This window comes from Dermacentor albipictus, unplaced genomic scaffold (genome assembly GCF_038994185.2).
Source record: "Dermacentor albipictus isolate Rhodes 1998 colony unplaced genomic scaffold, USDA_Dalb.pri_finalv2 scaffold_44, whole genome shotgun sequence".
Classification (NCBI taxonomy): Eukaryota; Metazoa; Arthropoda; class Arachnida; order Ixodida; family Ixodidae; genus Dermacentor; species Dermacentor albipictus.
In genome coordinates, this window is record NW_027225598.1 from 978,138 (window position 1) to 986,429 (window position 8,292).

Below are 8,292 nucleotides of genomic sequence, written 5' to 3' on the forward strand. Positions count from 1 at the left end.
ATACAAGGCATTGAACTTTTCGCGTGACATGGCGGGAGAACTGGCCTAAGAGCGCTGATGCTTTAAATTTTTCTTTTTGGTCAATTTTATATTAAAATACTTCTTGACCACCCATGGATGTCATTACGAAATATTGTAAGTGTTTTGTATTGTTCATTCAATGTTTACTGTCTGCTAGTCCTTTCGTTATTGCCTTTATTAAGCATATAATATTGCGAATTGGCTAGGCCCAAAGAAGACGAAGATGCACTTTATTCATTTAAATAAAAAAATTCGCTATACTCCGCGGCCGTGTGTGAAGGGGAAACATTATTAGCAAAACATTGGAAAGTTATTGAGCTTTTTTGTTGCTGTGGCGTGCTGAGTTTCGTACCGAGAACCGAAAAAAAAAAAAACTACTGGATGCCTTTGATGTATTCACGTGAAGTCAAGGTGCCAATGTTAGCTCTTCATCTGGAGCTGATATCTTTCTTATCGGTCTTCCTTTGTGATGATCCTTTAAGTCGCATTCACTACGCGAATTGCAGAAATGTAAATCGATTTGGAGCGCTGCAATAGTGGCGGCTTTACCGATACTCGCCGTGAAATATACCAAAACAGCTGTAGCTATAGCCATATGCTATAGGAAGATTTGAACACTTGTGTCAATTTAAAATTTGCTGATTGCTCTTTGTTATTATTCACTCAAAAAGCGCATGACTAGAACATGCACCGCATGTTGTGACAAACGAATAAACATTGAAGAAAACTTATATCCGCCGAGTCGACCTCTACCTCTCTTGCTAGTCGTGGAATAAATAAGGGCTGCTCAGCAGGCAGCTCTTAGTCACGAAGCGCTGATGCATGGTTTTGAACTTTGTCCTCGTTCTTGTTCTGATTAAGGGGCCGTTTTGACTTTAGATTTTCATGGCAGAACTTCCGCTATCGTAGCATGTTTCTTTCAATGTGAAAAGTTTTTATATTACCATAGGTTGAAGAAAACATTGGAAGAGAAGCAACAGTATTCCCCCCCCCCCCCCACCAAAAAGCAACAACAAAAACCCTATGCCGTTTTTTTTAGAAAGAGCACGCCACACATGAATTAAAGCATAAAGTGTAAACAAACGATTTCGAAATAAATGCTTGCTACCAGGTCAATAATGTACCGACGTGCTTTTCTGAGACGTACATAGAGCTGCCAAATCAAGTGTCTCAGAATTCGGTCAAGGATTCACTTAGGAGAGCTAAACTGAGACTAGGAATGCGTCGGCCCCAGATATTCGGAAATTGTCTAACGACCAATAACGCTAGCTTCCCACATGTCATTGCCGTTACCGTAGTGAGCTAGTACCAGGGCCTCCTTTTTATCTTCACAGGATACGACTGCCACTATGATTTCAGTGTATTATGACACAACGGCTGGTGCTAGCGCCAGTTGCGCCATGGCGTTATATATCTGACGCACGCGAAAGTTTCTAGATGCTGAGTTTCGCCCTCGTTTTCTAAAGTCAGACAATGCCAAAGAACACTGAATGTATTAAATTGATCAGTGAATACCTTTGAGTTAGCCATTACCCACGCCCAATGGGTCGTTTCAACTTCTTTACTTCATTTAATTCTGCATTCAATTGTTTTATATGCGAAAGGGAAATCGCTTGTCCTGTGCTTGAAATTAGATGGGAACATATACTTGGCAGTAAGCTGAAATGTTTCCTTCTATTTATACAGACGAAGCATGCGGAAAAATTAATTTTCACACTTTGTTTAGTCTTTTTTTTCTGTGAGCCTGGTTATAAATTATGCTTAATAAGATATGTCGTAGGGAAGCAAGGCGTAAGGAAGTACATGTAACCGTTAAGTACAGGCAAGACCACAACACAATGTTTCCCAATACCAAACTGTAACTCTATCACAAGCTCTTGAAAAGCATGCGCACTCGTCTTGAAACTACCATGTGCAAAAAGGGAAAAATTAGAAGGCCAATCTGCATCGGTATGTCATCTATCCGTTGCAAATTGGGAGATATACGTTGAACTGCTAAACCTGTTAAATTAAGCGCAAGAAGAAGAATACTGTTTTCTTGGAAGAAAATCTAATTTTCGATCATTCTCGCTTTTTGTGGGCCTATTTGTTTTGCGATGGGTGTTTGGGCACCATGGTAAAGACACGACGTCCTATTGGTGGTGCCCCAGAATGCTCCGCATATCTCGAGCGCGTCCCACTTGTTTATGGTTCGGGCTCCAGCGCTTGGGTGAAGATCCCGCGCTCGCACTCCCAATTACGATGGACATGTTCCGTCATCGCAAAGGGGGTGGGATATCCCACTGCCTAGTTGGCTGGGTCTATTCAAATGATTTCTGGAACCTAAGCGTGGAACACAGGGGAATTGAGCAAATGTGAAATTCCCGCAACCAATTACAAACTTGTAGGCACATATCTCTTGATAATCACCAGATTGGGCTTGATAAGACATACTTAGTGTTGCATGGTGAGCCCTATCAAACAAGCACATTCCTGATCAAATGGATAAACTTACTGGTCAGCTAGGGTTATCTGAATGACATGTACGAGGCTAAATTTACCTTCAATTGCTTCATGCTGGCGCGAATGGTGCCATCTGCGCATGCAGCCTATGCAAGATCGGGTGGTGGCTTCTTTTTCCTACACAACGGTACCAAAGCAAAGGGAATCACATTTATTCACTTATGTTAAAGCTCACAAGCTTAACTTATGACACAGCTAGTGAGGTATCAAATCCCGCAATCGCTCTTGCTCCTAGAGGAACCCGCCGTGGTTGCTCAGTGGCTATGGTGTTGGGCTGCTGAGCACGAGGTCGCGGGATCGAATCCCGGCCGCGGCGGCCGCATTTCGATGGGGGCGAAATGCGAAAACACCCGCGTGCTTAGATTTAGGTGCACGTTAAAGAACCCCAGGTGGTCAAAATTTCCGGAGTCCTCCACTATGGCGTGCCTCATAATCAGAAAGTGGTTTTGGCACGTAAAACCCCAAATATTATTATTATATTATTATTGCTCCTAGTTGGTAGAGATGCCGCCGCGCTCAATGGTGGTGGATGTACGTAAGGATTCCTCTGTCGCGCTGCCCGATTTCCTTTGCGCCATTTCTGGACCATGCATGTTCCCCTGGCGGGCAACATACTCAATCAAGCGTGCAACTGCTGACACAAAATTGCATGCATGTGGTCGTCATAACTACTAATGAACACTGCTTCCAGTTCCATAGAAGGCAAATACCCTGCGGGATACAACAGTGGCGCCGTCAGTATTCTCAAATAATCTATCAGCCTATTCGAATAAGAACAAAAAGGTAGTTGCTTTAAAGATTAACGCCTTTAGCAGTGTTCTCGTATTCCTTATTCTTTTAGTTTTCAAGTTGCGAGTGTGTCCCTTACGGGTAATGGTCGTAGACGTTCATAAAATCGAACACCCTTAAAATCAGGCAAAAAAATATGGCCCTGTGCATTATGAGGCACGCCCTATTGGAAAACTGCTTGTAGACGTGAAAGAATTGATTTGTGCAGCTTGCTTGAAAAGCAGTTATCAGGTGTTTCTAAAGGCAAAATTGCATCAGTAGGGGACTGATATAAACAAAGAAAAAACCTTTAATAAGTCACCTATTCTTCCTGAAGTTCGACTGCAAGATTATGCCTCATCTGTCATGTTTATACCGTAGCTTCGGACGCACTTTTATGCTGCTCCAATGCTATGACGTTTCGTGCTACATACTCACTGGGCACAAGCTATCAGAGTCGGCAAATATAAAGCTGTAGCAGAATGACAAACGCGACTTCTTGGCCGATATGGAATTGACCTGTGATGTCTAGCAAGAAAAGTTCACCTTGGTTCACACAAAATCTCATTATGTGGAAAAGGACTCCTATAAGAAATACGTTAATTATGTGAGTGAGGACAATCAGGCCAATCAAGGGGTTATTATTCATTGCTTGCAAACATTTGAATTCTTCTCATAACTTCGAAATGTTGTATGGTTTTCAAAAAGTTCGATGCACTTTAGCGCGTGCGTCTTCAACTTCAAATGTTAAACATTTTACTAACACTCCAACCAGTCTATTGTGTCTTGAGTATTCTTAGTCAGTCTGTTAGATTACAACTTTTCGAAGAGGGTTAGGGAGTACGCAATAGAGCAGTCATTTCTATGTCGTCAATGCAAAAATAATGCCGACACTGGCAGAATGATCTGAATTGCTCGCCATTTTGTCCTGAGTGCAACTAAGTTTTACATCTTATCTAGCTCTGAGTTTTCGGGGCCCTGATGCTGTACTCCGTCCACCCAGAAGACAGAGCGAGAGAGAGAGAGAGATAAATAAACTTTATTGCTGGACCAGGCTACTTGACCGCAAAGGTGGGTGGCCTCCTCAATTCAGGTAGCCATGGCTCGCTGCCGCCGCCCGAGCCCTGTTCACCAACCGTAGCTGGTTGTCAGGGTCTTGCGTCACCAGCAGAGCCTCTCACTAGTCTTCCGATTCTTCCTCTGAATCCGCTTCTTTCCGCATATTATTGCCTCGTGGTGATGATGATGGTGGTAGTTCTCGGTTATTCCTGCACTCCAGCACCATATGGCGCAAGGGGTGAGGCGTGTTCGGCGGGCAGAACTTGCAGTCTCGCCCGTAGGTGCCCGGAGACATGGCGTGCAAACTCAATATTTTCTCTGTTACAGGCTTGGTGAAGGGGCGCCGCCAATCGTCATGGTGTACCCTCGATGACAACGGTAGAAACCATGGTTAGGGGCTGTACACACAGAATGGGATGGAGTTTTCGTAAAATTACATGGCGTGTCACGCGCCCCGGCCACATCGCAGGCAAACCAAGAATCAAAAGACGGCAATATGCGCGAACAAATTTCCCCAATATATAACCTATTCTTGATGATTCCACAAAACAGTTTACATTGCATCGTTAAATAGTTCGATTATTATGGAAGCTGCATATCATTCGCATAATTTTGAAACAAAAAGAAGGTGGTTTGGTGACGTTTACTGAAGCCTAGAAGAATAGGTAAAATATTTTCAGAGAAGTGAAACACCATGCAGGTATTGTGAAACAAAAAAACTTGTAGCACCGCGATATTATTATTATATGTAATCTCGATTATTCACATACGCAATAGCGCTCAGTCACGAATGTTTTATGTTTAAGGCTCGAAAATACTTCTAAGAAGAGTTTAGCTTTGCCTTTCCAATCCAAAGCTGCACTGCGTTAGCTAAAATCTTCAATATTTATTAAGTAATGCAAACCGTAAAGTGTGTATGTCAAAGCGCAACGAAACAAGAAGTTAACAGAGAGCGGAGATGCAACAGGCGCCTTTCATGCATGTTGAGAGTAACTTTCATCTGAATATGATGACCCGAGACAATCGTGTAGTGGCGGCGGAGTAGCGCTGCTAAGCGCGAAGGTGCGGGATCGAATCCCAGGCGCGGATCCCACATTTCAATGGGTGCAAAATGCAAAAACGCCCGTGTACCCTGCAGTGGGTGCAAGCTAATGAACCCCGGGTGCTCGAAATTATCCCGGAGTGCCTCATAATCATGTTGTCGTTTTGACACGTAAAACCCCAGAGTTTTATTATTTTATGTTGCATAAGACGAAACCTATCGACTATACGTCGAACGAAAGCGTTGGCTCAACTCTATTCCAATATTTTGAATTTCGTGTGAGGTCTTTTGACAGTGCCGCGAAGACAGGTCTTTAAGACAAGCGTCTTGTTAGTTTTAAACGTGTTCTTAAGATGAGACCACCTCCACATCCTTTTGAAAACCATCAAAAGCGACAGTTGATATTGCTCCCGCGCGTCGATATACATCAAACCGTTGTATAAATTATGAAGCTGAATTTGCCGGCAACATAAAGAAAGAAAGAAAAAAATCGTTTACACAATACCGTCATACCTACCTGATGGGTCAGGGGTCAGAGTTATTTGTTTAATTTGTGTATATAAATATCTAACAGAACGCATCTCACATTGAATGTTGATGTTAAAGCGACTGTCATTGAGGCAGTGCAGCGACACACCCTGTTGCAGCTGCAGACATACTTTATGTATCAGGCTTCCATGTCGCCATGTTCATCTCTCGCGATTCCCACTGAATGCGCTGCGAACAAACTGCCATGTAGTCCACACGTAACGCGTATGTAAATATATATTTAGATAAGACTTTCTGAGTACATGTGACGCAGGTTTGATTCCACCCAGTACCAGAAAACACTAATGTTAATTTGGTGTCGCTGTGTGGTAGCACATACATAGTGACACAATTGGGCGTCAAAAAGGTTCATCGAAAAGTGGCACATAACCAGTGACACATACCATGTGACCCAAGATGGCGTCAAACAGGCTAATTGAAGAGTGACATACAACTATTACCACATACACAGTAACCTATTTCAGCGTTAAAAGATGTTCATGAAAGAGCCGCACATCGCCAGGGACCCATTCAGAAAAATTACCTGCTCTCCGAAAATTCTCTGAATGTTTACAAATTTGGGACCATTGTAAAATTTTACAAATATTACGTCATGGTCTACAAAGAATAATATTTCTGTTTGGAAATATATATCGCAGGTTGGTTCCTGCGCGTTTTCTTGCCGATTGTGAAAGGATGCAAGCGAGCTACTTTTCTCGAGGTGGTCAATCCAAATAAGGATTCCAAGTAGGTGAAACTGGCAACCCGTAATTCTGTGGAAACGTGACTGTCATTTAAAAACCGTTTCTTCCTTGTCAGTGTTTGCTGTTCCAAGTTTACTGCTGCTCTGTGCACCGTGCCTAAAGCTAAGTTCGTGTTAATTATATGCGTATGTATTAGTGAAAATAACTTTGTTTAGCGCAAGTTGCAAAAAAATGTCTGCTATCGTCTCCCTTTGACCCACGTTTGCCCCCGTATTCCATGGCCTTTAACGAATTGTAAAGCTCGTGTTTAGATGACAATGACACCCAGTGATCAAGTTTTACTGATGGTTGGTTTTGAACCAGGTTTGATCAACATGGCAGTGTGATGAAGCACCGAATAGGACATCGAGTACCTAGTAACCCAAGGTGTTGCTCAAGTGGTGAGACAGAAGATTGTCCCCTTACATTGCGTGGAGTTGCCAAAGAATGCTAACTACATGAAAAGCTCTAGCATTGAAGTTATGCCTTTGACCTTAAATATAAACGCGCGAAGCATTCTAAATAAAAATGATTCTATTGAGGCTATACTACTCGACTAGGACCCACACATTACAGTACTCATTGATACGTGGTTACGAAATCAAATAAGTATTGTATTAGTTTGTCATCCGAGCTTCATTGTCCTCGTAACGACCGGACATGCAAGGGTGGAGGTGTTGCTATTGTTGTCAACCCTTCAATAGAAGGGATTGTTTTAGCGGATGTCACTGAGCTCGAGTGTTTGTGCATTAAAATAACTTGTTGGGAACACTGGTTTGCACTGCACGCGTGCTGTAGACGACCGGACGCTGCATCTGAATATTTGCTATAGCTGCAAGAACATGTGGTACACCTACAGAATAACAAAAAATTCTTATGAGTGATTTTAACTTACCATATGTTCACTGAGAGTTTGTGCAGGCAATCCGCCAGTCGAACAAAAATGCTAACTCCATCTTTAACATCATGCTTATTCATGACCTAGTTCAAGTGTTCAGGCAGCCTACTCGTGTACAAGGTTCCTCACGAGCAATATTGGGCCTAGTATTTCTAAACCGTGATTTTTATTAATATACCGCTTTAGTCGAAAAGTGCCTGTCTGATCATCATCTTGTAAGTGTAACTGTTCCTCTAATCAACTGTGTGACTCACAAACGCACAAACATATGAAGCTTCAAGGATTACTCAAGATATAATGATGCCTCTAATGTAGAATACATTGAAAGTTGTTACACTGAAGTTATTGAAGCTGACAGAGATGTTGATGCGCCATTGAACCGATGTACTAAAACGTGCCATCACTGCATAAACATTTTCGTACGAACCAAATGTGAAAAAACTTATGAAAGCACACCTTGGATTTAACGTAAGATTACTCATTTAAAACACAAATTAAAGCTATTGATGAAGACTAATCTACAATTCGTTGTTATTCATTACCTTAATAGAAACTTGACAGGCGGTTTACACGACTCAAAGGATCTTAACTTCAAGGAAACCCTACCAAAGGTTTTTAAAAATGATCCTGTTAAGCTCTGGAGCTTTCTATGCAACTCCAAGAGGCAGGTATCACAAATCTTGGGTAAAGCAAAAACAGTGACAAATGTAAATGTCATTGCGGAGCACTAT